Source organism: Bubalus bubalis, chromosome 9 (genome assembly GCF_019923935.1).
Source record: "Bubalus bubalis isolate 160015118507 breed Murrah chromosome 9, NDDB_SH_1, whole genome shotgun sequence".
Taxonomy (NCBI): Eukaryota; Metazoa; Chordata; class Mammalia; order Artiodactyla; family Bovidae; genus Bubalus; species Bubalus bubalis.
Window position 1 is genome coordinate 50,880,092 of NC_059165.1, and position 25,871 is coordinate 50,905,962.

General features: G+C 45.5%; 1 long non-coding RNA gene across 2 annotated transcripts; it reads left to right on the plus strand.

Annotated features, from left to right (window-relative positions):
• The first annotated feature begins 1,740 nt into the window (after positions 1–1,740).
• Positions 1,741–25,871, plus strand: LOC123335043. 2 transcript variants are annotated; one of them, XR_006641397.1, is made up of 4 exons: positions 1,741–1,978; positions 13,688–13,798; positions 18,061–18,168; positions 25,783–25,871. It is a non-coding gene; the product is annotated as an uncharacterized LOC123335043 (long non-coding RNA). The 2 variants fall into 2 exon arrangements; XR_006641398.1 differs by lacking the exon at positions 18,061–18,168.

Below are 25,871 nucleotides of genomic sequence, written 5' to 3' on the forward strand. Positions count from 1 at the left end.
GCATTATCTCATTTAGTCCTGAGACAAATCTATAAAGTAGGTACTATTTTTATTCCTCTTTTACAAGTGAGGAAAATTTGACAGCTAAGTAACTTTTGCTAAGGTCACATGGCTATTAGGAGGCATGGTGGACATTCAGTAGAGGTCCAGTGGATGCCTCGGCATCAGTGACAGTACATTTAATGAGCATATGCTAGGAGGCAGTCACCGGGTTGAGCATTTTGCATGCATATGCTCAGCTAACCCCTACAGTAACGCTGTCTGCAGTGCAGTATTAGCTCCATTTTAGTGATGAAGAAGCAGAGCTTTTGGGAGATATGTAAACATCCTATAATTTGTGTGTGGTGGAGCCAAGTTATCTTTGAACAATGTTCAGAAAACTCAAGGGTAATAAAAAGGGAGAGATGTTTCCAAAGGCATCATGAATCAGTGGTTGAACTGGGTCTGGGTTTCATTGAAGACATTTTCCAGTCATTGCTGGGAGGGTGTTGTTCAGTAACAGTGGGAGGGGACCTGCCATATCGCCAATCCACCATGTCCCCTGCCCTCACAACAGGAAAGAGAGTTCAGTGGAATAGAGCACATGCTTTGGAGTCAGACCTGTGTTCACATCACAGCTCCCAAACTAACTTGCTGGATGACCTTAGGAATAACCCTTCCTCTCTCTAAATCTCTGTTTCCTCTTCTACAAAATGGAGCAATAGCCAGGCCTGCTTCTGAGGTTGCAAAAGGAGTAAATTAGAAAAGGAACATAAAGCGTGTGGCACCGAGACCATCACACAGTTAACATGGATTAGCTGTTGTTATTGTCATTGAAATGATCCACAGCTGAAAGAGGTTTGAGATCCTCAGTTCCACATGGAGAAGCACTGAAATCGGCTTCACAAGGATGATTTCTTATGGTGGAAAAGAGGCCCAGAAGCTGAAGAGTGTCTGACTCTCTAAGAGACACATATGTGTTTGGGACATATACACACACACACATATGCACCTGCATGCCTTCACACCTGGACACACTTATCCTTATGGCATATGTGTGCACACATTTGTGCATGCATGCACATACATACATGTATACACACAATATGTGGGCCTTCCTGGTGGCTCAGAGGTAAAGAATCTGTCTGCAAAGCAGGAGATGCAAGTTCGATCCCTGGGTCGGGAAGATGCCCTGGAGAAGGAAATGGCAACCCATTCCTATATTCTTGCCTAGGAAATCCCATGGACAGAAGAGCCTGGTGGGCTACAGTTCATGGTGTATCAAAAGACTGAAATGTGACTTAGCGACTAAACAACAGTGAACACACAAAATATATATGGCACACATATGCTCACACACACATACTTTACCTATGGCTGTACATGCTCATACATGTTTGCATGTACCCAAATGTGTGCATGCACATACTCACAGGTACACACACTCCCACCCTACTTTGCCTACTTAACACCTACTCCTTTAGCTTTCAACCCAAAGGTCACAGCCATGGGGCAGCTGCCCTGACCTACCAGGTGAGGTTGGGGCACTCAGGCTGTGTTCTTAGCACTGTGCATTTTTCCTCTTCAGTTTGCATCTTAATTGTCATTGAACAATTGTGTAATAAGTTGCTTAATTCTGGATTTCTTACCAGAAGTTTGTTCTGCAGAGGGGAGGGACAAAGTCTGACTATTTTCCACTGATGGAAAGCTGCTAACATAGCCTAGCTCATAGTAGGCTTTCAACTGATACACACCCTTGATTGAACAGGACCATCAGATTCCATTTTGCATGCAAGCTGGAGGATAGCTGATTCACTGTGGGCTACCTTGTATGAGTTTTGGGCTTTGGGTCCATGATGGTTTGTAGGCTCACCCAGTGAAACCCAAGCCTCTGAATGCTGTGGAAGCTGGTTAGGAAGAAAATTCACCTTTCAAATGTGTTCTGAGTCACCAGGAAAACAAGTGTCGGCGGTGGATGGAATGCTAAGAAGTCTGAAAGGTAGACATCTTGCTACTTCTCGCTCTGTTTTCCCTGGGAGGTGAGGGGACACCAGCAGCTGCCACAAGTAATAACGTTGATGAATCACTGCCTGGGCTGGGTCAGAGCTGTTTTCTTTCTCTCAGGCTAGACGATAGCAGTGAATAGGCCCAAATGGACATAAAGAGGGCAGAGGATGATGGGCTGATGGAAATGAAGAACGTAGAGCTGGGAGGTTTGAGTAATTTATTTTCCTTCCTTTATTTATTAAAGGAATAGTTCTGGGCACCTTCTAAGTGCCAGGCACTGGGCCAGTTGCTGGAAATTGGAGAATTAGGAGAAAATGAGATCTGTGTGGTCTTTGGCCTCCGGGTATCCAAGCCTACTTGAGAGATGGAAAGGACAACAGGCAATCAGAATGCGGTGTGATCAGTGCTCCACTGGGGAAGTTTGATGGGGGGGGCTCCAGGGAGAACGGGGATGGCTTCTGCAGAGGGAGATCTCCGAGCTAAGACCTGGAGAAGGACCACAGTTATCCAGGCTGGGAGAAGAAGAAAGAGTAGTGCGAGTGGAGAGAAGTGTTTGTGGGCAGGCCCCAAAGGGAGAGAGGGCACACGGTATGCCAAGAGAGATGGCAGGAACTCAGTGCAGCAATAGCTGGTCAGTCCTGCTGTGTGGGCCTGGGGGCAGGGTCCATGGGCTGCAGAGTTCCTCAGAGTGGACTCGGAAGCCCCTGCCCCCAGGGTGTGGCAGATGTATCCTAGGACTGAGGTACTCATAGGCTGGGAGAAGACCTTTCTGGGGACAAGTGGAGTCCATCAAAGGGGTCCAGAGCACTGGGGGCAGGGATCTCCTGCAGATCTGAGGATTCAGGGTGTGGGGGAAGGAGCTTTGTCTTCCACTGGCTACGTGACTGACCATCCTCTGGGCCCGTTTTCTCACCTGTCACCAGGGAGGCCTAGGTGACCTTTCAAGTACCTTCCAGCGGCTACTGCCTAAGATTTCATTAGGCTGAATGAGCTGTGTGCTACACCCCCCAGCCCCCACAGCCACTCTCTGCCTCACCTCCCATCCCCACAGCTCTTTCTACCCTTCAGTGTCTACCCTGGCCCCCTGGGCCTCATATTCTCTATCACTACTCAGAAGCTGTGTCTTACAGGCAACTCACATCACATCTCTGGGCTTCAGTTTCCACACTAACGGGAAGTGATGGGGGTGATAATACCACCTACTTTTTCCTCCTCATCTGGTGCCTTTCTACACCCAGGGCACCTGGCCTTCTCTCTCCAGCTATTTCTTGCCTGGAATTCTTTGCCTCTTTCTCCCCCAGCCCCCACCCCCTCACTTTTGTCATGCTAATTTTTCCTCCTCTTTCAAAAAGAAGCTTAAGCAAGATTCCTTCACAGAAGCCTTCCTTAAGGGGGTCCATTGCTTGCTGTATTCCACTTTAACACTCTGTATGCTGCTGCTGCTGCTGCAGCTGCTAAGTCGCTGCAGTCGTGTCCGAGTTTGTGCGACCCCATAGACGGCAGCCCACCAGGCTTCCCGTCCCTGGGATTCTCCAGGCAAGAACACTGGAGTGGGTTGCCATTTCCTTCTCCAATGCATGAAAGTGAAAAGTGAAAGTGAAGTCGCTCAGTCGTGTCCGACTCTTAGCGACCCCATGGACTGCAGCCCACCAGGCTCCTCTGTCCATGGGATTTTCTAGGCAAAAGTACTGGAGTGGGGTGCCATTGCCTTCTCTGAACACTCTGTATACTTGCTTCTTAACACTTATCACAGTGGTCCTTCACCCAGTTGTGTGTGATAACTGAGTATTTCCCTTTCTGAGGTACAAGCAGGGGCAGGGAATATATCTGACACCTGTCCTGGGTGTATAGTAGGCCCTGGGTGTGAATTGTTCAGTGGATAAATGAATATCCTGATGGATTTAATATATTTCATACATATGTAAGTTATTAATTATACTCAGCCAGGCCTACAAACTGACTGAGTATAATAAATTCAGTTTTCCGAAAAAAAATCCCCCCAAAACAAAAACAAACCGCAAGTTTAGTAACAAGTTCTAGCCACTAGAGGGCGGAGTGAAACCATAACGCTGGGGGGTGGGGGCCTCAGGGTCCCCAGCCCTTTTATGAGTTGGAATGGGGCTTCTAAGGTGGCACCAGTGATAAAGAATCGGCCTGCCAATGCAGAAAACGTAAGAGACGAGGGTTCGATACCTGGGTTGGGAAGATCCCCTGGAGAAAGGCATGGCAACCCACACCAGTATTCTTGCCTGGAGAGTGTTATGGACAGAAAAGCCTGGTGGGCTACAGTCCATAGGGTCACGAAGAGTCGACATGACTGAAGTGACTTAGCACACATGCATGCATAATGTTCAGCACTTTGTGTTCTATTCACATCCTGGATTCATTACATAAAATTCAAAATATGCATAGGCCATTACAAGTTGGAAGGCTTGTCAAAGCCTGTTCGGTCCAATCCTGGACACTGAGGCCTGAGGGAGAGTGAGGTCCCCCTGCCTTCACTGGCCCTATGGCACAGACTTGTTCCTGGTTGTGGGCAAACCCCTCTCTTTTCAGTATTCCTATTTTCTATTATGTGGGAGACATCATTGTAAATCCTATCTGTCCAACCATCCAATACATATTTATTGACCTTCTACTACGTGCTGGGCACTGTTAGGTGCTAGAAGCTCTGGTGTACCAAACAGGTCCCTATCTTATGGAGGGCACTATCTGGTTGGAAAGAGGGGCATTGAGAAATCATATATCATTACAAACTGATTAGTGCGATAGAAAAAGTCAGAGCCTGTTTGCTGCTGCTGCTGCTGCTAAGTCACTTCAGTCGTGTCCGACCCCATAGATGGCAGCCCACCAGGCTCCCCTGTCCCTGGAATTTTCCAGACAAGAACACTGGAGTGGGTTGCCATTTCCTTCTCCAATGCATGAAAGTGAAAAGTGAAAGTGAAGTTGCTCAGTCGTGTCTGACTCCTAGCGACCCCATGGACTGCAGCCTACCAGACTCCTCCATCCATGGGATTTTCCAGGCAAAAGTACTGGAGTGGGGTGACATTGCCTTCTCCACAGAGCCTGTTTAGGGATACCTGATTCTTTCTTGAGCTCATTCTTGGAGGAACAATCATATAGCAGAAATCCAGAGGTTGAGCAGCCACTGGCAGAGGGATCAGAAGACCAGGCTTTTGTGCACAGGTCCATCTGAGCTGCCAGGTGCTATTGGGCAAGTCCTTTCCCCTCTTTGTCTTCTGTTTTTCCATCTGTAGAAGCATTTCAAGCCTAAAACTTTTGATTAGGAGGGGCTTGTACCTTAAATACTTGGGATGCCTTCTCAGTCCAGGAGCCTGAACTTTTGGAGTTCAAATTATATCCTCAATATACATAGGGATCTCACTTTAAAGAGTCAACCATTTGTGATGTGAATTTCACTCCAATGGAGTTTTTTTCATGTGTTAATTTCTGTAAGTGAGGATCACACCTATTGATGTCTCAGAGACTAACTTGCTGTTTAGTCACTCAGTCATGTTGGACTCTGTGACCCCACGGACTGCAGCACACCAGGCCTCCCTGTCCTTCACCATCTCCCAGACTAACTAATTAATTAAAAACACCAAGCATTTAGCTTTGCAGAAGGTTTTCAGTCTGAATTTCCAGAAGGTGGGCAGGTGGGAAAGACTTGTAGCAGAAGGCAAAAAGGATTAAATTTCAAAACCTAGAGTTAAGCTCCTCCAGGTTAAAGCACTTATTTATTGTTAAAGTTTTAAATCACTGTCCATCTGGGACAGGTGAGCCCTGGCTCAGGGTCTCTTGAATACAGCTAAGAACCTGATGCCCTTGAGTTTGCTGTTGCTGAGGAGGCTATAGTTCCATGGCTCCCGCCTCAGGCAACCATTCCTATTCCCTGTGGGATCTGGGAAGCTCTGACCCTCTTACTCTGGGCTGAAGAAGGGCACATGCAGGCATGTTTTTCATCATGCAAATATCTTGGCTCTTGATACGGAATATTTTAATCAGAATATTTATCTCTTTGACCTGCTGCCCCAGGACCTGGCTTGTCCATTAAATTTCTGAAATTTGTGGGGCAGTTGCAGCAGGTGGTTGGCTGGCCTGGAGCAGAGCTGAGGGCAGTAGTTCTCAGGGATGGGGCCACCTTCATGTGGTTGCCTCACCTGAGAGCTTGTGAGCATAGAGGATGAATAATGGAGATGGTGACCCAATCAGCTTTTGCCTGTCCCAGGATGGCCAGAAATCTCTAAGGAAGAGACAGGGAGGTGATGAGGGCCAAGACAATGTAAAGGAGCACAGAGGTGGCAGGTCTGTTTAAGCTGGTGTCTACTCTGGGTCATGCCCAATCAGCAGTCCAGGTTGTTGGTTCAGAGAAAACAGTCAGTTGGATTTAGGGCCCAAAGACCTATAATTTGCACTGAGGCAGAGGGAGGAGATGGGATCTGGAGGACCCGGAAAGATGAAATGAAAATGGCATGAACAGGAGATCAGTATTAATAAGAACCAGGACCCATGGAAAGGAAAAAGGGAAAAGAGGTTTTTCAAATGCTAGAGGGAGAGACATTACTTTTAAACATAATTCTTCACATGGGTTTGCTTACCTGTACACCTCATGCATACTTCACATGCACAATATTGTCCACTGTCTCTCCTTGGGTGCCCAACTAGTGCCGTAGGACAGGTTGGGCATTTCCATACTACCAATGAGGAGAACTGCAGCCCAGAGATACCTGCTTAGTGGCCTAGCCAGAAGAAATCCTGGGTCTTGGCATTCTTTGCCCAGGGCCATTCTGTTAGTAGTTTCCTGAGTTTAGCCTTGTCCAACTGATGCAATGCAGGGAGTGATCGTGTAAGAAAGATGAAGCTGACCTACCCTTTCAGATGCTCTCTCCTTGAGGTCCCACCATGGAACTCTGTTTAGAAGCCACCAGATTCACTGGTGCTTTGTGGGACAGACTGAGCCACTGTCACTCCTTGGCGAGGGAGGGGCACTCGCTGGCTTCCTGCAACACAATGAGGACGACAAACTTTAACCTGGTGATGCTTGTGGGAAGGATCAGAAAGGGAAAGAAAGGAAGAGGGACAGCTCAGAAGGAAACTGACAGTTACAGAAGAGATAAGACATGTGCTGCTGTGTCCTCTCAGGAATCAACCACATTCAGCTGGTCACAGGACGAGCAGCCTCTGGAGGGGAGCAGATGGTCAGCTTGGGGTCTGGAGGAGGAGTGACCATGGTGCCTAGAACTGTGCTACCTGGGGTGAGAGCATAGGGCCTCAAGTCATGCAGACTCAAGTTCAAGTCCCTGTTCTGCCACTTACTGGTTGTGTTCTTAGACCACACACGTAGTCTCTCTCTTAATTTCTTCATCTATAAAGTGAGAATAAAGCGTCCAATATGCTACTGGGGAAGAGCAGAGGGCAATTCAAACTCTGGAAGATAGTAGAGGACAGAGGAGCCTGGTGTGCTGCTGCTCGTGGGGTCGCAAAGAGTCAGACACCACTAAGCTATTGAACAACAACAAAAAGTGGTAATAATAGTGGTTGTGGAAATTAGGTGAAATCATACAGAAGAAGTACTTGGCACAATAGTAACCACTAAATAACTATCAGCTATGGTCATAATAGTTGTAATGAATAATGTGAATGGAGTGTATTAGGTTGAATATTGTAGATTATATTGAATAATCTGTTTTACATTTATGAAGTGATTAGCATGTTTCCTTCCTTTTAAAATATATAAATACATGTACCTACCCCAGTCTTCTTGCCTGAAGAATTCTTGTATGGACAGAGGAGCCTGGTGGGCAACAGTCTGTGGGGTGGCAAAGAATCAGATATGACTGGGCGACTGATACTTTCCCTTTTCACTTTCAGAGGCCAATGGTTGGCAAACATTAGCTGTGTGATGACAAAAATCATGATTCCAAAAGTCTAATGTTTAAAGTTTGGGAAACTAATTTTGTACCACTTTAGATTTTTTTAGAAGAGAAACTGAGACTCAGAGATACTAAATGACTTGTTTAATGTCACAGTGAGTTGGTGACCAAGCTTAGTCATATGAAAATCTGTGCCATTTCCCCCAAATCCTAAGATAACAGGGAAAGTGATGTATCAGGTTTGAGTTCCAGGAGTCGTTTGATGAATGGTTCTCGGTTCTTCTGGCAGCCCAATTCTTGGATTAGAATCTTGATGGCACTTTATTTTTTTTTTTCAAATTAATTTCTTTTTCCAGAATTCATCTATCTCCCAGATTCTCCTCTGTGGTGAGAGGGCCTTGGCTTTAGAAGGAGGATTTGTGACCAAGTCACTTTGTTCTCCTGGCCCCTGAATCATTAGGTTAAGTTCTGTCAGCTGACCTTACCTGGAGCTGGGGAGGGACAGACCCTGAATTTCTGGATGGGGCTGCAGCCAAGCCAGGTCTCGTCCCTGGTGTGTGGCCATGAGTGTAACCTCTTCCTCCCTGGGCTGCCTAGCTGATGGGGCCATTAGGAAGAGAACATGAGGCTAAGTATTTGGAGCTTGAAATGCCTGCCACTGAAGGGGCTGTTATGACCATTCATGCCCTCCCTATCAGTAGCAATGAGGCATGTGAGCAGTGACCATCAACCATCCTGGCCAACTGACTCCAGAGCTGAGCCAACCAGACTGCTTTCTACGGACTCCCTGGTGGCTTAGATGGTAAAGAATCTGCCTGCAATGCAGGAGAACTGAGTCTGATCCCTGGGTTGGGAAGATCCCCTGGAGAAGGGAATGGCTATCCACTCCAGTATTCTTGCCTGGAGAATTCCATATACAGAGGAGCCGGGTGGGCTACAGTCCATGGGGTCACAAAGAGTCGAACACAATGGAATGACTAACACACGGACTGCTTTCTGAGAGAGAAAACCTGCTCTTCATGAAATAGTGTCACAAATAGGATTTCATGTTGATTTTTGCAGTCACCCTCAGAGTGATCATCATCATTACTGTTGTGGTAAGGAGGAAACTAAAGCCGGGACCTGTGAAAGAGGTCTGTCCCAGGTGACCAGGCTGGTGAGAGGTGACCTTGGGCCTAGCCCAGGGAATTTCTGGCTGCCAGACAGGGGCTCTTTTTTCAGCACCTCCACTGCCAGCCCCCAGCCCTACACTGAGCTCGGGGGGCAGGGGAGAGGGCAAAGGAAGGACCTGACCTTTCAGCAGACTTGCCTGCTCATTTCTGCAGTTGTCATTTTATTGATGGAAAACAGGCCTGGAAGGAGGAGAGAATGAGAAGAGCTACCATTAATCTCTAATTAATTTCTAACCAAATTAGGAAAACCAGCTTTTCACATAAGTAGAGACGATAGTGACAGTTGTAGGCTGTATTCTTTGTTAGGAGCTAGATTTCTAGGAAGAATTTGGGCAGTTTGAACTCTTTGCCTCTCATATAGACCTTTCCAAATTTTATCTGCTCATCTGATTATTTCATTATTTTATATATCTCTGGGCTTCCCTGGTGGCTGAGATGGTAAAGAATCTGCCTGCAATGCAGGATACCTGGGTTCAATCCCTGGGTCAGGAAGGTCCCCTGGAGAAGGAAATGGCAACCCACTCCAGTATAGTAGTCAAGCTTCTCCAGAGAAATAGAAGCAGTAATATATACATCATGGATATATATATCTATAGATAAATATTGATTGATTTTAAGGGATTAGCTCATGTGATTGTGGAGGTTGCCAAGTCCAAAATCTTCAGGAGAGGTCAGCAGGATGAAGACCTACGGAAGAGCTGACGTTGCAACTTGAGTCTGAAGCCTGTCTGGAGGTAGAATTCGCTCTTCCTTGGGGGAGGACAGTCTTTTTCCTTTACATTCTTCAAGTGATTAGATGAGGCCCATCCACATTATGAGGGGTGGTTAATCTGCTTTAATCAAAGTTAACAGATTTATATGTTAACTTAATCTAGAAATGCCTTTACAGCAATATCCAGCTGTGTCTGGCCAAATATCTGGGCACTGTGGCTTAGCCAAGTTGACACATAAAATTAACCATCACAGTATATAAACATACAATATGTACGATAACATAAGCTAATATTTCAGTTCAGTTCAGTCGCTGAGTCGTGTCTGACTTTTTGCGACCCCATGAATTGCAGCACACCAGGCCTCCCTGTCCATCACCAACTCCCGGAGTTCACTCAAACTTACGTCCATTGAGTCGGTGATGCCATCCAGCCATCTCATCCTCTGTTGTCCCCTTCTCCTCCTGCCCCCAATCCCTCCCAGCATCAGAGTCTTTTCCAATGAGTCAACTTTTTGCATGAGGTGGCCAAAGTACTGGAGTTTCAGCTTTAGCATCATTCCTTCCAAAGAACGCCCAGGGCTGATCTCCTTCAGAATGGACTGGTTGGATCTCCTTGCAGTCCAAGGGACTCTCAAGAGTCTTCTCCAACACCACAGTTCAAAAGCATCAATTCTTCAGCACTCAGCTTTCTTCACAGTCCAACTCTCACATCCATACATACCTACTGGAAAAACCATAGCCTTGACTAGATGGACCTTTGTTGGCAAAGTATTGTCTCTGCTTTTGAATATGCTATCTAGGTTGCTCATAACTTTCCTTCCAAGGAGTAAGTGCCTTTTAATTTCATGACTGCAATCACCATCTGCAGTGATTTTGGAGCCCCCCAAAATAAAGTCTGACACTGTTTCCACTGTTTCCCCATCTATTTCCCATGAAGTGATAGACCAGATGCCATGATCTTCGTTTCTGGATGTTGAGCTTTAAGCCAACTTTTTCACTCTCATCTTTCACTTTCATCAAGAGGCTTTTTAGTTCCTCTTCACTTTCTGCCATAAGGGTGGTGTCATCTGCATATGCATATCTGAGGTTATTGATATTGATTCCAGCTTGTGTTTCCTCCAGCCCAGTGTTTCTCATGATGTACTCTGCATAGAAGTTAAATAAGCAGGGTGATAGTATACAGCCTTGATGTACTCCTTTTCCTATTTGGAACCAGTCTGTTGTTCCATGTCCAGTTCTAACTGTTGCTTCCTGACCTGCATACAGGTTTCTCAAGAGGCAGGTCAGGTGGTCTGGTATTCCCATCTCTTTCAGAATTTTCCACAGTTTATTGTGATCCACACAGTCAAAGGCTTTGGCATAGTCAATAAAGCAGAAATAAATGTTTTGCGGGAACTCTCTTCCTTTTTCCATGATCCAGCGGATGTTGGCAATTTGATCTCTGGTTACTTTGCCTTTTCTAAAACCAGCTTGAACATCAGGAAGTTCACGGTTCACATATTGCTGAAGCCTGGCTTGGAGAATTCTGAGCATTACTTTACTAGCGTGTGAGATGAGTGCAATTGTGTGGTAGTTTGAGCATTCTTTGGCATTGCCTTTCTTTGGGATTGGAATGAAAACTGACCTTTTCCAGTCCTGTGGCCACTGCTGAGTTTTCCAAATTTGCTGGCATATTGAGTGCAGCACTTTCACAGCATCATCTTTCAGGATTTGAAATAGCTCAACTGGAATTCCATTACCTCCAGTAGCTTTGTTCGTAGTGATGCTTCCTAAGGCCCACTTGACTTCACATTCCAGGATGTCTGGCTCTAGGTGAGTGATCACACCATCGTGATTACTTGGTCGTGAAGCTCTTTTTTGTACAGTTCTTCTGTGTATTCTTGCCACCTCTTCTTAATATCTTCTGCTTCTGTTAGGTCTAAGCTAATATTTCTTCTGTTAAGCTAATATTTACTGACCATTTGTTATGAACCAGGCAACATTATCTTCTTGAATAATTTTTTTCTAATGATTACAGTACAGTACCTCGCACATAGATAGAAATAAAAGGTGGTTTTAAAAATCAGAAGGCAATTCAGAGTAGAGGTTAAGAAACACGATTTCGGCACTGGGAAGACCTGAGTTCAAGTTCTAATATCTAACTTGGGCAAGTTACTTAATTTTTTCAAGTCTCTTTTTTCCTCATCTGTAGACGAGCATTAAAAATAGTACTTACTTCCTCAACATAAGCAGTGACTTGAAAAATAGTTATTGACAAAATGAAGGTTGAGGTTACCTCCAGAGTTATTATGAGAATTAAAGGAGATAACTTATCTAAAGCCCCTGCCTCACATAGTACCTGAAAAATGACAAGAACACGATGAATTTCATTGCCTTGTACTATGATCATTTTTCTTCTTGACATAGGCAGCTGTTGGGATCCACCTCACAGGACTCAGTAAGGTGTGGCTTCCAGGAAGGTCTTGCCTCTAAAGGCCAGGTCAGAACAGAAAAGAAATCTCCCTGGCCTGACTCAGAGGCTGGTTTCTCTTACTTCCTTGGCATAGTTCTTGGGGCAGTCAGTTCTCAGCTGCTCCCCAAACTCCTTTCTCGGAGCTCTGGCTGTGACTGGGTTTGGCAGGGAGCGTCCTCCAGGTAACATGGTCTGGAGCCCAGTGAGCTTCCCATGTCTCTGCCAGCACACCCTTCTTCTTGTCTGCAGCCCAGCCATCAGATCTGTCTCATGAAGCTTGAGTTACTGCCTCTTAATGGAAAACAGCTGCCTGTTCCTCTTAATGTCTATGACCTCCCTGCACATACTCATTCTATTGATTTGGCTAATCATTCTCATTTATTCTAAGGCAAATTGCACTACTTGTACTTGGAATATAAGGACATCAGGAAGACCACAAACCATTATCATGTTAACTAATGCATTCATCATTCAATAAAATATTTGTGGTGCACTAAAGAACGTAATCTCAGCTCTGACTTAGCAGCTGTGTGATCTGAGTCAAATTTCTTAATCTCTCTTACGTCTGTCTCAGTTTCCTCACCTATAAAATGAGGGCAATGTTAATGTCTACTCAAAATGGTTATTAGAACATTTAAATGAGTTAGTATGTGTAAAACGTGTAAATATATGCCTGATGTATATGGGAAGGATTGGGGGCAGGAGGAGAAGGGGACGACAGAGGATGAGATAGCTGGATGGCATCACTGACTCGATGGACGTGAGTCTCAGTGAACTCCAGGAGTTGGTGTTGGACAGGAAAACCTGGCGTGCTGTGATTCATGGGGTCGCAAAGAGTCGGACATGACTGAGCGAATGATCTGATCTCATTATGATGATTATTATTACATTGCTACTTCTAACTCTACTTTGTTCCAACAATGCTACTGGGTGTTGGGGGAACAGCAGTGAACACAAAACACTCTGTCCCTGCCTTGTGAAGTTTATATACTTGTGAGTAGAGGCGAAAAAGAATAAACAGGTAAAACAAAACTCCCCACTGATGTGACTACAAATTGTGATGTGTCCCAAAGAAAACCAACAGGATGCTTTGACAAACACACAGTGGACTGGGGGAAACAACTTAGAGAGGCAGGTATGGTAGATGTTACTGAACTGCTACTATTTAGGCACAACTCCCTGGTAGCTCAGCTGGTTGCCGTTGAGAATCTGCCTGCAATGCAGGAGACCCCAGTTTGATTCTTGGGTCGGGAAGATTCCCTGGAAAAGGAATAGGCTACCCACTCCAGTATTCTTGTCTGGAGAGTCCCATGGACAGTGGAGCCTGGTGGGCTACAGTCCTTAGGGTCGCAAAGAGTCTGACATGACTGAGTGACTAATACTTTTCACTAGAGAGTATATGAAAATGTAGAAAGTACATAGTTTTGTGTTTTAATAAATAGAACAATCTGTTGAACTTGTTTCACTGAATGCTTGAATCATTCCTCCACAGTCCATTGGCCAGAACCACCAGGAGGCTCCACCCACATCAAGGCAGTGAAGGAGGGGGAGGTGCTGGGATTACAGCCTTCCCGCATGCCTGGAAAGAGGAGCACTGAAAAGGGTGAGTTCCAGAGGGTTCTATCACAGAGAGTGATTTTTAAAATGTCCTTTAAAAAATAAATTTCCTGAAGGAAAAAAATAAGTCATTTAAAAAAATTAAAGAATGGTGTAGAAGACATAGACTTAAAGCAAAAATGGAGAATGTGGTGTGAGAATGGACTTTGCAGCCTGGAAGTTCTGTCATCCCTGTGCTCCTGTGGAACTGTCAGATTTAGTGAAAAGGCTACAGGCATCATCCTGCAGAGATCTTCAAGCCCACTGCAGCTGCCAGGTGCCCCAACCAAGCTTTCCAGAATGTCCAGTCTGGAAGGATGCTGGCCTCATGTGTCTTCCCCAGTCTGCTCAGAAACCTCAGTAGCCCAGCACCCTGCCTGCAGCCCTCCTCCAGTTATTCATTTTAAGACCCACCTCTCCTCCCTAAAATGCCTGGAGACCTTGGCCCCAGATAATGGCCTCTTGCTAGTCACCAACATCCTCGACACGTGCTGACTCCTTCTCACATAGATCCCTGCGGTTCCTGAAAACATGATGGGACCATGCTCTGAGGAGGACCGTGTGTTATTTGGCAGGGTTCTGTTTCAAGAAGTTTTGGAATGTAGCCAGAATGTGGAACAGCGGCAGGGGAGGGGGAGAGAGAGAAAGTAGAAGGTGGTGGGGCGGGGAGTAGGGGATGGGAAAGGTGGGGTCGAGGTGGTGACAGAATCCCTGCCTCTCTCAATTCTTCATATTTCTTTTCATTCTTCATCTTTTAAAATAAGTGGTCACTTTGGACTAATGTCTGTCAAGCAGCACAAAGAAGGCAGTTTTGCAGGGACTAAAGGTGTGAGGACCAAAGCATTGTTTTTAGCACCCAGCTTCCAATAAATGTTATCCTTTAGTATGATTTAGAACATAACGTCATGCTTGATTCTCATAAGACCCTGTGAGAAGAATGTGTCAGGTACTCTCAAGGACATTTTACAGGCACAGAAACTGAAGCTGAGAGAGTTAAAATGACTAGAGTGTGACCCTTTAGCAAGTCTGTGATGGTAACTAGGCTCAGGAACAAGGTCTGTGGACTTTACATCCTACGCTCTTTAAGCTGATACCCTACCACTAACTATGCTTTGTTGTTGTTTAGTTGCTAAGTTGTTTCTGATTCTTTTGCAATCACATGGACTGTAGCCTGCCAGGCATCCTCTGTCCATGGGATTTCCCAGGCAAGAACACTGAAGTGGGTTGCCATTTCCTCCTCCAGGGGATCTTCCCAACCCAGGGATCAAACCTGTGTCTCCCACATTGCAGGCAGATTCTTTATTGCTGAGCCACCAGGGAAGCCCACCACTCTGCTTACCTTTTAGTCATTGATTGAAAAAGATGCTCATCTGACTTGTTTTTTCACATACATTAGAGGAAAAGACACTTTAACCTTTTTAGAAAGTTCTGTGGTCCTTACACTCAGAATATTTGGCCAAATTCCTAATGCAAAATACTCTGAAGTTTTCATTGGCTTGTCCCTTGTGTAAGGATGCTGTGGCTCACCACTAAGGCAATATTATGCAATTGGCAGCAGAATTTAAATTGAAGTTTCTGTCCATCATCCCTGGTATGTGCAGGTGGAGCCCTCCACTGACTCATACCATCACAATTCCTCTTGGTGGCATTGTATTTTTAGGTAGATTAAAATGCATTTATTTGATCATTTATTTACTTTACTTGGCATTTATTGATATTCTTTGAGTGCCAAGAAACTAATACCTTTTAAACCTTTGGATTATGAGCGTTGGAGTATTTTAGAGGGCTTGGAAAATAGCATCCCTCTTCCGTGGCTGAGCTGAGAACTGTCAGGAAGATGCAGATTGAGATGTCAGCATTATTACTGATTGAAGCTGGGTTGGGGGTTCTCCTTAGCTGTGGAGTCAAATGGGTGTGCTGATGTGTCTCATCAGTGCCTGGCAGGACAGGGCCACCAAAGGCTTTCCAGCAGGTACAGAACTGGCCCCAAGCTTCCTGCATGGCATGGGGCACAGATTGATAGCAGTCCCCTTTCTGCTAGAACCTGTCCCAGGAGAAGAGAGGGTGTACCCAGAACCTCGAATATCTTCTACACTGAGCAGTCAGATAAATCCCCTTTCCTCCTGTAAGGAGGGCTGTGGGAGGAAAGATGGCAGAACTGTTTTCAAGATGAAGTTCTTTTACATGGAAATATGAGTGGTGAGGGCTTCCCAGTGGCAGTAGTGGTAAAGAACCTGCCTGTCAGCGCAGGAGACATAAGAGGTGCAGGTTCCATCCCTAGGTCAGGAAGATCCTCTGGAGAAGGGAATGACAGCCCACTCCAGTATTCTTACCTGGAGAATCCCATGGACAGAGGAGCCTGGCGGACTATAGTCCATATAGTTGTGCTGGAAAGAGTTGGACATGACTGAATTGACTTAGCATGCATGCATGCATGGGTGATGAGGAAGATTTCCACCTTAACAGTGAGAAAGGAGTGAAGGAATTTATAACTAGTTCCAGCCAATTCTCTGGGAATTCTTCACAAGTTATGAACTAGGTATCCTATATACATTGAAGAATGTTAGAATCTGTGTAAACCTCTACCTGGATTGTCTTTGTTTCAAAGGAAAAATGATTGAATGCTATGGTGGTGGAATATTGTCCAATCTCTAGTTTGTCATCGTAGGCTAAAGCAGGCTGTGTTTCCTGGAAGCAGACGTGGGGATGGAGTTTGGGGTGTGAGATGTTGATACAGGATCGATACCTGTGAAAAGAAAGATGAGGACATAGGAGTGGGCAGAGGAAGAAGTCAAAGCAGGCCTGACAGAACCTGAGACAACCGGATAGGGAACTTGGGAGTGAAAGTTACCCTTCAGTGTCACCCCACAGTGGACCAAAATGCTCCTGCCTCCCTCTGTCGCTGGCTGGGACTCAGGCCCCATGGCTCTCTGTGACTGAGGCAGACCCTGCAGGAGCCATCGACTGGGCTGCAGGCTCTGGGCAGCTTGTGTGCACATCCGCCATGAGGGCCCTTCATTTCCCAGTCCCTGACTCTGCCTGCTGTCTCATTCTCTGCTGCTGCTGCTGCTAAGTCGCTTCAGTTGTGTCCAACTCTGTGCGACCCCATAGACGGCAGCCCACCAGGCTCTCCCGTCCCTGGGATTCTCCAGGCAAGAACACTGGAGTGGGTTGCCATTTCCTTCTCCAATGCATGAAAGTGAAAAGTGAAAGTGAAGGCGCTCAGTCGTGCCCGACTCTCAGCGACCTTATGGACTGCAGCCCACCAGGCTCCTCCATCCATGGGATTTTCCAGGCAAGAGTGCTGGAGTAGGTCGCCATTGCCTTCTCTGCGACTGCCTGCCTTTTTCTTGACACTTTAGTGAAGCCCAGTTGCTTTACTTCCCACCAGCCCTCATGCCTCTTGTCATCTAAAATATCTATTCTGATCTATCATTCTCATTTCTCATGACTCAGTTTGGATATCATTTCCTCCACGAAGGTTTCTCTGACCCCCAGGCTTGGCTGAGCACACTCCTCCAGTATTCATAGCCTTCTCCTTGGCTGTTGTTCGTCACTCGATCATGCCTGACTCTTTGTGATCTCATGAACTGCAGCATGCCAGGCTTCTCTGTCCTTTACTACCTGCTGGAGTTTGCTGAAACTCATATCCATTAAATCAATGATGCCATCCAATGCCTTATCCTCTGTTGCCCCCTCCTCCTGCTGCCCTCAGTCTTACCCAGCATCAGAGTCTTTTCTAGTGAGTCGGCTCTTTGCATCAGGGGGCCAAAGTATTGGAGCTTCAGCTTCAGCATCAGCCTTTCCAGTGAATATTCAGGGTTGATTTCCTTTAGGATTGACTGATTTGATCTCCTTGCTGTCCAAGAGACTCTCACGAGTCTTCTCCAGCCCTAGCAGTTACCAAATGACATTACATTTGCTGTGGACCGACCTGTCTTTTCCAGGTCTAAGTTTGTCTCCAGGATCGTCTCTTGTTTGCCTTTGGACCAAGAGTACCCAGAAAGGTCTTGATACATGGCAGGTGTTCAACAGACATCCGTCCTCTTATCCTCGCTCCCCTCTAGAGAGAGCCACGCCCTCACCCAATGAACACTCATTGAACACTTTTGTGCAGCCATAACAGGGCATCACAGAGCACTGGGCCGAACTTGTTACTGTAACCACCACAGTGCTCAGAATAGAATCTTGTATATTATCGTTTTTCGGGAAACACTGTTTTTTTTTTTTTAAATCAGGCCGTATTTTCTCTTGCCAAAATTGCTTCAGCACAGGATCTGGAAGCTGTGAAGGACTTGAGCAAGAATTGCCAGGCACAGGACAAGCAAGGCCTCAGAGCATATTTGAAATAATTTCTTAGGGGATGAAACTGCTAAGGTAAATGCACTTGTTTTTCTTTTATTTTTATTGGAGCATAAGTGCTTTACAATGTTGTGTTGATTTCTGCTGTACAACAAAGTGAATCAGCTATATGTATACATCTATCCCCTCCCTCTTGGACCTCCCTCCCACCTCCACTGCCATCCCACACCTGTAGGTCACCACAGAGCACCAAGCTGAGCTCTCTGTGTTACACAGCAGCTTCCCACTAGCTATCTGGTTTACACACGGTAGTGTATATATGTCAGTCCCAATCTCCCAATTCATCTCACTCCCTTCTCCCCTCTCCGTGTACGCCTGTCCATTCTCTATGTCTGCATCTCATTCCAGCCTTGCAAATAGGATCATCTGTACTATTTTTCTAGATTCCCCATATATGCATTAATATATAATATTTGCTTTTCTCTTTCTGACTTACTTTACTCTGTAAATGCCCTTCTTGATTTGCTTTTATATATGTCAAGGAGAAGGGCTTCCCTGGTGGTTCAGTGGTAAAGAATCCTCCTGCCAATGCAGGAGATGTGGGTTCCATTCCTGGGTTGGGAAGGTCCCCTGGAGGAGGGCATGGCAACCCACTCCAGTATTCTTGCCTGGAGAATCCCATGAACAGAGGAGCCTGGCAGGCTACAGTCCAAGGGGTTGGACACGACTGAGCGACTAACACTGTGAAGATGAATGAATCCTGGATGATTAGATCTGTAAAGAGTTTCAGGATGATGAGGTGAGGATGGGTGTGAAGTTTGCACAAAATGGTTGCAATCACACATTCCCCAACAAACAAGAAGAATGAGGAAGCCGAAGAAAGTTTGACTTTGTCCCTCCCCTCAAGACCAGTTCTGTGGAACACTCAGGAAGATCTGGAGAGGCCACAAGATGCCAGCCCGCTCACCCCAGATTGGCATGGAAGTCTGAAAACAAATGCTTTTCAGTCTGGCTGAGCCTCAAATCCTGTGCAGAGGCAAGATCTGACATGCAGAAACATATCAGGGGCTTCAAACCAGCCAAACGGGAAAAGGAAAGGCCCCTTCAATTGTTTGAGGGAGAAGAGGAAGACCAGAGGCAATATTATCTTTCATCAGCCACTCCCCATGAGGGAATGAGCTTTCCAAAGTGTACAGACTACACTTAGCAGGGAAGGGAGGAGCCGCCTCTTTCTTCACTAAAAAAGCCTGATTCTGACCAGATACCAAATCATTGAGAACTGGGACTACCTGGGGTCCAATCAGAGCCAGTCACTGGGTTGGCCTTGATTATCTCTTCTGTCCTGTGTGTGTGGGTGGGTGGGAGGGGGGACTGTGAGATTAATGCTTCAGAGGTTCACCAGGTTTGTCAGGAGTCCTGGCTTCTGACCTGTGGGCTCTGGGGGCACAGACAGGCTTGTGAGCCAGTTCCTGTCCCCCAGAGGCCAGAGGCCAGTTGGAGAGACACACACGCAGTGTTAGTGACGGCAGCAGCAACTGCTATGCTACTGAGGGGTTTCTGTGAACTGTTAACCTCATTTCTTCCTCATAATGGCACTAAGAGACGTTACGCCTCACAGCAACTCTTCATTACATGCACAAGGAAACAGACTCACAGAGCTTAGTTACCTATTCCAAGTCACCGTGGCAAATAGATGGCAGAAGAAAGACTCAAAGACTCGAGTCTGTGTGAGTCATACTCTAAGCCGAGGTTCTCAACTGGGAGTAATTTTGGTCCCTTTCCTCTACTTCGCAGGGGACACTGGCAATGTCTCGGGGGCATTTTTGTTGCCACGATGTGAGAGATGGCCACTGGCATCTAGTGGGTAGAGGCCACCAATATGCTGTTTTTAAGCATTGCACGGTGCTCAGGTCAGCCTCACCCCCACCGCAACAAGGACTTATTGGGCCCAAAATGTTAATAGGGCTGAGGCTGAGAACTGCTGCTCTAGACCATCTCTGTCCACTTCATTAAAATAGGGCTTGCCTGATGGCTCAGATGGTAAAGAATCTGCCTGCAATGCGGGAGACCTGGGTTGGATCCCTGGGTTGGAAAGATCCCCTGGAGGAGGGCATGGCAACCCACTTCGGTATTCTTGCTTGGAGAATGCCCATGGACAGAAGTGCCTGGCAGACTACATTCCATGGGGTCACAAAGAGTCAGACACGACCAAGTGACTAAGCACACCACCCTTCTCACCCCGTTATGTTTAGCTTGGTTCCTCAATGTTTCATTTATGGGACTCATCCCAGTGTATTATTTTTACTGCTTGAGATTTCTGTTGCATCTGTCTCCCTCCTGTGGGCTGCTTGAGGGCAAAGACTGCCTTCCTCCTTCAGTCCTCTGTCTCCAACACCTGGCACAGTGCCTGGGACACAGTAGGTGCTCAATGAATATTTGTTGAATGAGTAAATGAGCAAATAGAGAATTTAACACTATGTACAGGGTCATAAGAACAAACTGGCAAACAGTATTAAATCCTAGGTCTTTCTGATTCCAAATGTGCTCCTTACCCACATGCACAAGACTAAAACAATTTAGTGTCACAGGACAGAGGATTGTGCTCTAGGAGCTCTGAGTCCCACAGAGGAGAGAGGACAAGTCAGCGGGTGTCAGTGTCTGATGCCATATTCAAACTGGGAGATAAATAAGGGCTGGAAGGAGATGGGAAGAGGCTTAGGGCTCAGCTAAGGGCCCTGGCACTTACAGATGGAGAGAGGACTTAGTGGAGAGTTTCCCAGATATTAAAAGAATGGTTTAAAATGACCAGAATCAATCATTCTCTCCTTTAAGCAAAGATGGGTGAGACAACATTTCTCTTTTCCCAGGCTTCAGGGACTCTGGTCCTCTTTCAGTCCCCAAAATAATGGCTGGTGGCACCACAGATGCTTGTTCACGTCCTAGAATGTCCCTAAAGTCAAGCTCCAGGCTGGCTCCATCTGGCGAATGCAAGCCTGGCAGCAGTTGTCTCCTGCCCCAGGCTTGTGTCTCCTCTGCAGCCTGCCAGCCTGCCAGTGACAGCATTTTGGGAGCCAGTGTGGGAGCAAACTCCCATGACTCATGGCTGGGGAAGCTGTCAGGGTGAGGGGAGGCAAGGACACACAGGGCAAGGGCAGGCAGACAGGGGAAGGCAGGAGGAAGTGGGGCGTGCAGAGGAAGGAGGAGCCAAGTTAGTGACAGAACAGGGGAGAAGAAGGCAAGAGAGGGATGGAAGGAGGGAAGGAAATACTACAAGTAATAGTAATGATAGCAAACACTTTGAGTATTGACAGTAGACTCAAATTGTGTAAAATCCTTACCATGCATAATCGCCTTTAATCCTGAAAGCAATTCATGGGGTAGTTTTCCTTTATCATGTCCTTTTTATGGATAAAAAACAACAACAAAAAAACCCCCCTAAAAATCATAGAGACCTTAACCAGTATAAGAACACACAGGTTGTTTTTTGGTGGATTCAGATGGGAAAAAAAGAAGGAAAGAGTTGATATTGTAGATGGTGATGAATAAACTCAAGGTTGTATGGTGTGTGTGGGGGCAGATGGCAGAGTCCTGGAAGCTGGACTCTGGCTCAGAGTCTTAATGAACGTCTGTCTTTAACTGTCCTACTTGTGTAGTATTTTAGGAGCAGCCTCAGAAGGTTCTTTGCTTGAATGGGCTTCACTGACAGATCATATTGGAGAGTGCTTGGTGACATGTGAGCCCAAGACAATTCCAATGCCATTGTTAGATATTGATTCTTCCTTCCTAATACAAAGCAATCGGGGTCACAAAAATAATCTGATCTTATGATGCTTGTGGCAAGGAAAACAAAGGAAGTTAAAATAAAATAAATACAAATAGCTTTTATATGCTTTAACATCTATGGGTCACTTTCACATCTGTTATCTCTTGTGATATTTTCATTCTGTGGTAGGTGTCAGGCTCCACATTTCACCAAAGAGGAAATAGGTTCAGAGAGAGAAATTTCAATTACTAAAAATTGGGGATTCAAATTTGGGTCTTCTCCAAATCTCTAGCTCCTTCCTGCGTAAAGGAGCATTCCAACCCAGCTTCCTGAATGTAAATCTTGGGCACCGTATTGAAAGTCATGCTCAGTGTCTCTTAAATGCAGTTATTTACTTTCTTTTCTTTTTTTTAATTTGATTTTATTTTTAAACTTTACATAATTGTATTAGTTTTACTTTCTTTTCAAACTAACTTCCCAGAATGAAAAGTTCTGTGAAACAATACCTTAGCCAATTTCTCATGAAACAAAGACTAATTCTAGGTTATAATTAAAGTCATATTTCTTGTATCAAATGTCATTTCACTAATTGTTTATAAAAGAGCTCATTTAAAATAAAAAAGTTAGTTCCCCCAAAAGTAATATGTGTCCTTCTAGGAACAAATTAGTAGAAGCAAACAGTAGTGTTTTTGGAAATTCCTTGGATAAATAATTTTGTACATATTGTTCCCTTTAGCCCCACCTTAACTGGGGCCACGCCCTTGTTCCTCTCTTGAATCAACTCAGCCAAAGTCCTCTTATTCTCTCCACTCAGGTTGCCTTTCCTTCCCTCTACACTGCCTCCCACACCCTATGGCTCTTTCTTTCCATGCAATTTCTTAGCCCTTGCTATCTACACCCCTTAGAAATGAAAACCCCAGAGGGCTGAGTCCTGATTTTTCTTCGCTGTCACTGTGTCCTCAGCGTGCTGCCTGGCTCATAGTAGTTGCACAATAAATATTTGTTGGGTGAATGAATGCATCGGTCACTAGCCATTGGACACAGCCCAACTAGCATTGTTAATGTGAGTTCTCTCTTTCTTTACTTGTCTCTTCTATTTATATCCCTAATACCAGTCCTGGCACACGAAATGGGAGCTTTGTAAATGTTTGTCAAGTGAATCAAGGAGTGAAAGAAATATTGAAGCATTGTTTTATAAAACCTACTTTCAATAGAAACAGAATTCATCCATTTTGTGAAATAACATCATATCTCTCCTGTGTCTTGAAAAGAGTGGAGGTTGGAGGTTGAATGGTGGCATGGCAACTCACTTCAGTATTCTTGCCTGGAGAATCCTACAGACAGAGCAGCCTGGCAGGCTACAGTCCATGGGGTTGCAAAGAGTCAGATATAACTGAAGTCAGTTGGCATGCACGCATAGGTGTGTGACTGCATGTTTATGGTACATCTGCATGATCACAGAGTCCTAATGCTTCTGGTTGATGGAGACCTTAACAATCAAGTGGCAGTAATGATAATACCGATGTTTAACAGTTACTGGATATTTTAGTCCAGGCTCTGTGCCAAGACTTTTTTTGTATTAACTTACTAAATTCCTATAACCTATGCTGTGGGGGTATTTATTTTTCCATTCAACAGCTGAGGAAACAGGTACAAACAGCTACATCAATAGGACTCTCTGAAGCCTTCTGGATATATACGTGGGTGCTTCTGGGCTGCTCTGGGAATGAGGGAAGGTGCAAAACCATGTGAAGGCAAGGAAGGTCATCAGGGAAGAGCCTGCCCTCCCCTCCTGTATCCAGAGCTGTTGTTCTGTTAAATGTTTTACATATCAGGCTTCTGCAAAAATATTTCTTAGAGAAACAAGGTTTTATATAGTTAGGAAAAAAAGATAGATATTTTAGTTTTACAGATAGGATACAAAGATTTTAGGGGTGTTAAATCCCTTGGCAGTTGTCATCAGTGGCTAAGCCAGGTCTAAAAATCTCAACTCCAAACAGTCCAGAATCTAATTCCTAGGCCAAGTTACTGGGGTGCCCGGGTGTTTCCATCAGTTTAGTTCAGTTCAGTCGCTCAGTCGTGTCTGACTCTTTGTGACCCCATGAACCACAGCACGCCAGGCCTCTCTGTCCATCACCAACTCCCAGAATTTACCCAAACTCATGTCTGAGTCGGTGATGCCATCCAGCCATCTCATCCTCTGTCGTCCCCTTCTCCTCCTGCCCCCAATCCCTCCCAGCATCAGAGTCTTTTCCAATGAGTCAACTCTTTGCATGAGGTGGCCAAAGTACTGGAGTTTCAGCTATTGCATCATTCCTTCCAAAGAAATCCCAGGGCTGATCTCCTTCAGAATGGACTGGTTGCATCTCCTTGCAGTCCAAGGGACTCTCAAGAGTCTTCTCCAACACCACAGTTCAAAAGCATCAATTCTTCAGTGCTCAGCTTTCTTCACAGTCCAACTCTCACATCCATACATGACCACAGGAAAAACCATAGCCTTGACTAGATGGACCTTTGTTGGCAAAGTAATGTCTCTGCTTTTCAATATGCTATCTAGGTTGGTCATAACTTTCCTTCCAAGGAGTAAGCATCTTTTAATTTCATGGCCACAATCACCATCTGCAGTGATTTTGGAGCCCCCCAAAATAAAGTCTGACATTGTTTCCACTGTTTCCCCATCTATTTCCCATGAAGTGGTGGGACCAGATGCCATGATCTTAGCTTTCTGAATGTCGAGCTTTAAGCCAACTTTTTCAGTCTCCTCTTTCACTTTCATCAAGAGGCTTTTTAGTTCCTCTTCATTTTCTGCCATAAGGGTGGTGTCATCTGCATATCTGAGGTTATTGATATTTCTCCCGGCAATCTTGATTCCAGCTTGTGCTTCTTCCAGCCCAGTTTCCATAATGGCTCTTAAATTTGGTATAACTCATTGACCACGACTTCTTTGTCCAAACTTTCCAGATGTATGTTCTGAGGAATACTGAGTAAAATAAGGTCAGTTACAAGGTAAATTTAGAAGTATTTGTCTTGCAGAGTTGTTAGAGGAAAACAGGAAGGACAAGGCAAAGCTAGACAAGGCAAGAAGTAGAAAGAGTACTCAGGACATTTGGAGAAGACCAGTGTGTGTGTGTGTGTGTGTGTAGGTGTCTGTGGGTGGATGGGGTACTGTGTATACCAAAGTAGGCAGGCTTTTGACCCTGGAATAAAAATGGCAACAGCAATAACAATAGCAATAATGCTATTTTTTGAATGGCTCACATGTGACATGTTCACAAGCTCAATGCTTTACATGCAGCATCAGTTTTAATATTGAGGTCAATCAGCTCTTTTCATTGAAGAGGAAACAGAACCTTATAGAGCTGGTAAGTGGCAGAGAGGAAACCAGCGTCTGTCTGGCATCAAAGTGCATGCTCTAAATCCTTCAGCTACACCGTGACTTCAGAGTCCCCAGAATCACTGGGACTCAGGCATTTCTGTACCCACTGGCAGCTCTTGGGGCTGGGTCTGCCTCAGAGAAAGGGCCCATGACCTCGACTCAGGGACACCACGAGAAGCTTGAATTAGATCTTCCTTTACAGCAAGCTAAGCCAGTCCAGGGTGATTCAACCACCTGCTACTTGGGTGCCTGAGATTCTTTGACCTGGGGACCAAGCCTTCCGTTACCCAGTTAGAGACAAAATACTGAGATTCTTGGTGGCTGCCTTTTAGTCAATGAGCAAGTCAGAAAAAATGGTCAAAAGTAATCCCCAAATTTTTATAGCCTTTTAAGATTTTCAAAGCATTTCCCCTCTGTGTATTTTAAAGGTCATTAGAACCTTATGTCAACTCCTATTTGACAGATCAGATCAGAATGAAGGAAAAATTTATGGAGAGTTACACACATCTCAGAACTGGTTGACCAAGAACTCAATCCCTTGTCTTTTCAGGTCACTTCCTCTTTGCCAGGAACTAGGATGGTGAAGGTCCTAGAAGGAGTGAGAAGTCTTAAGGTCAGGAGAGAAGCTCTGCTGAGGGG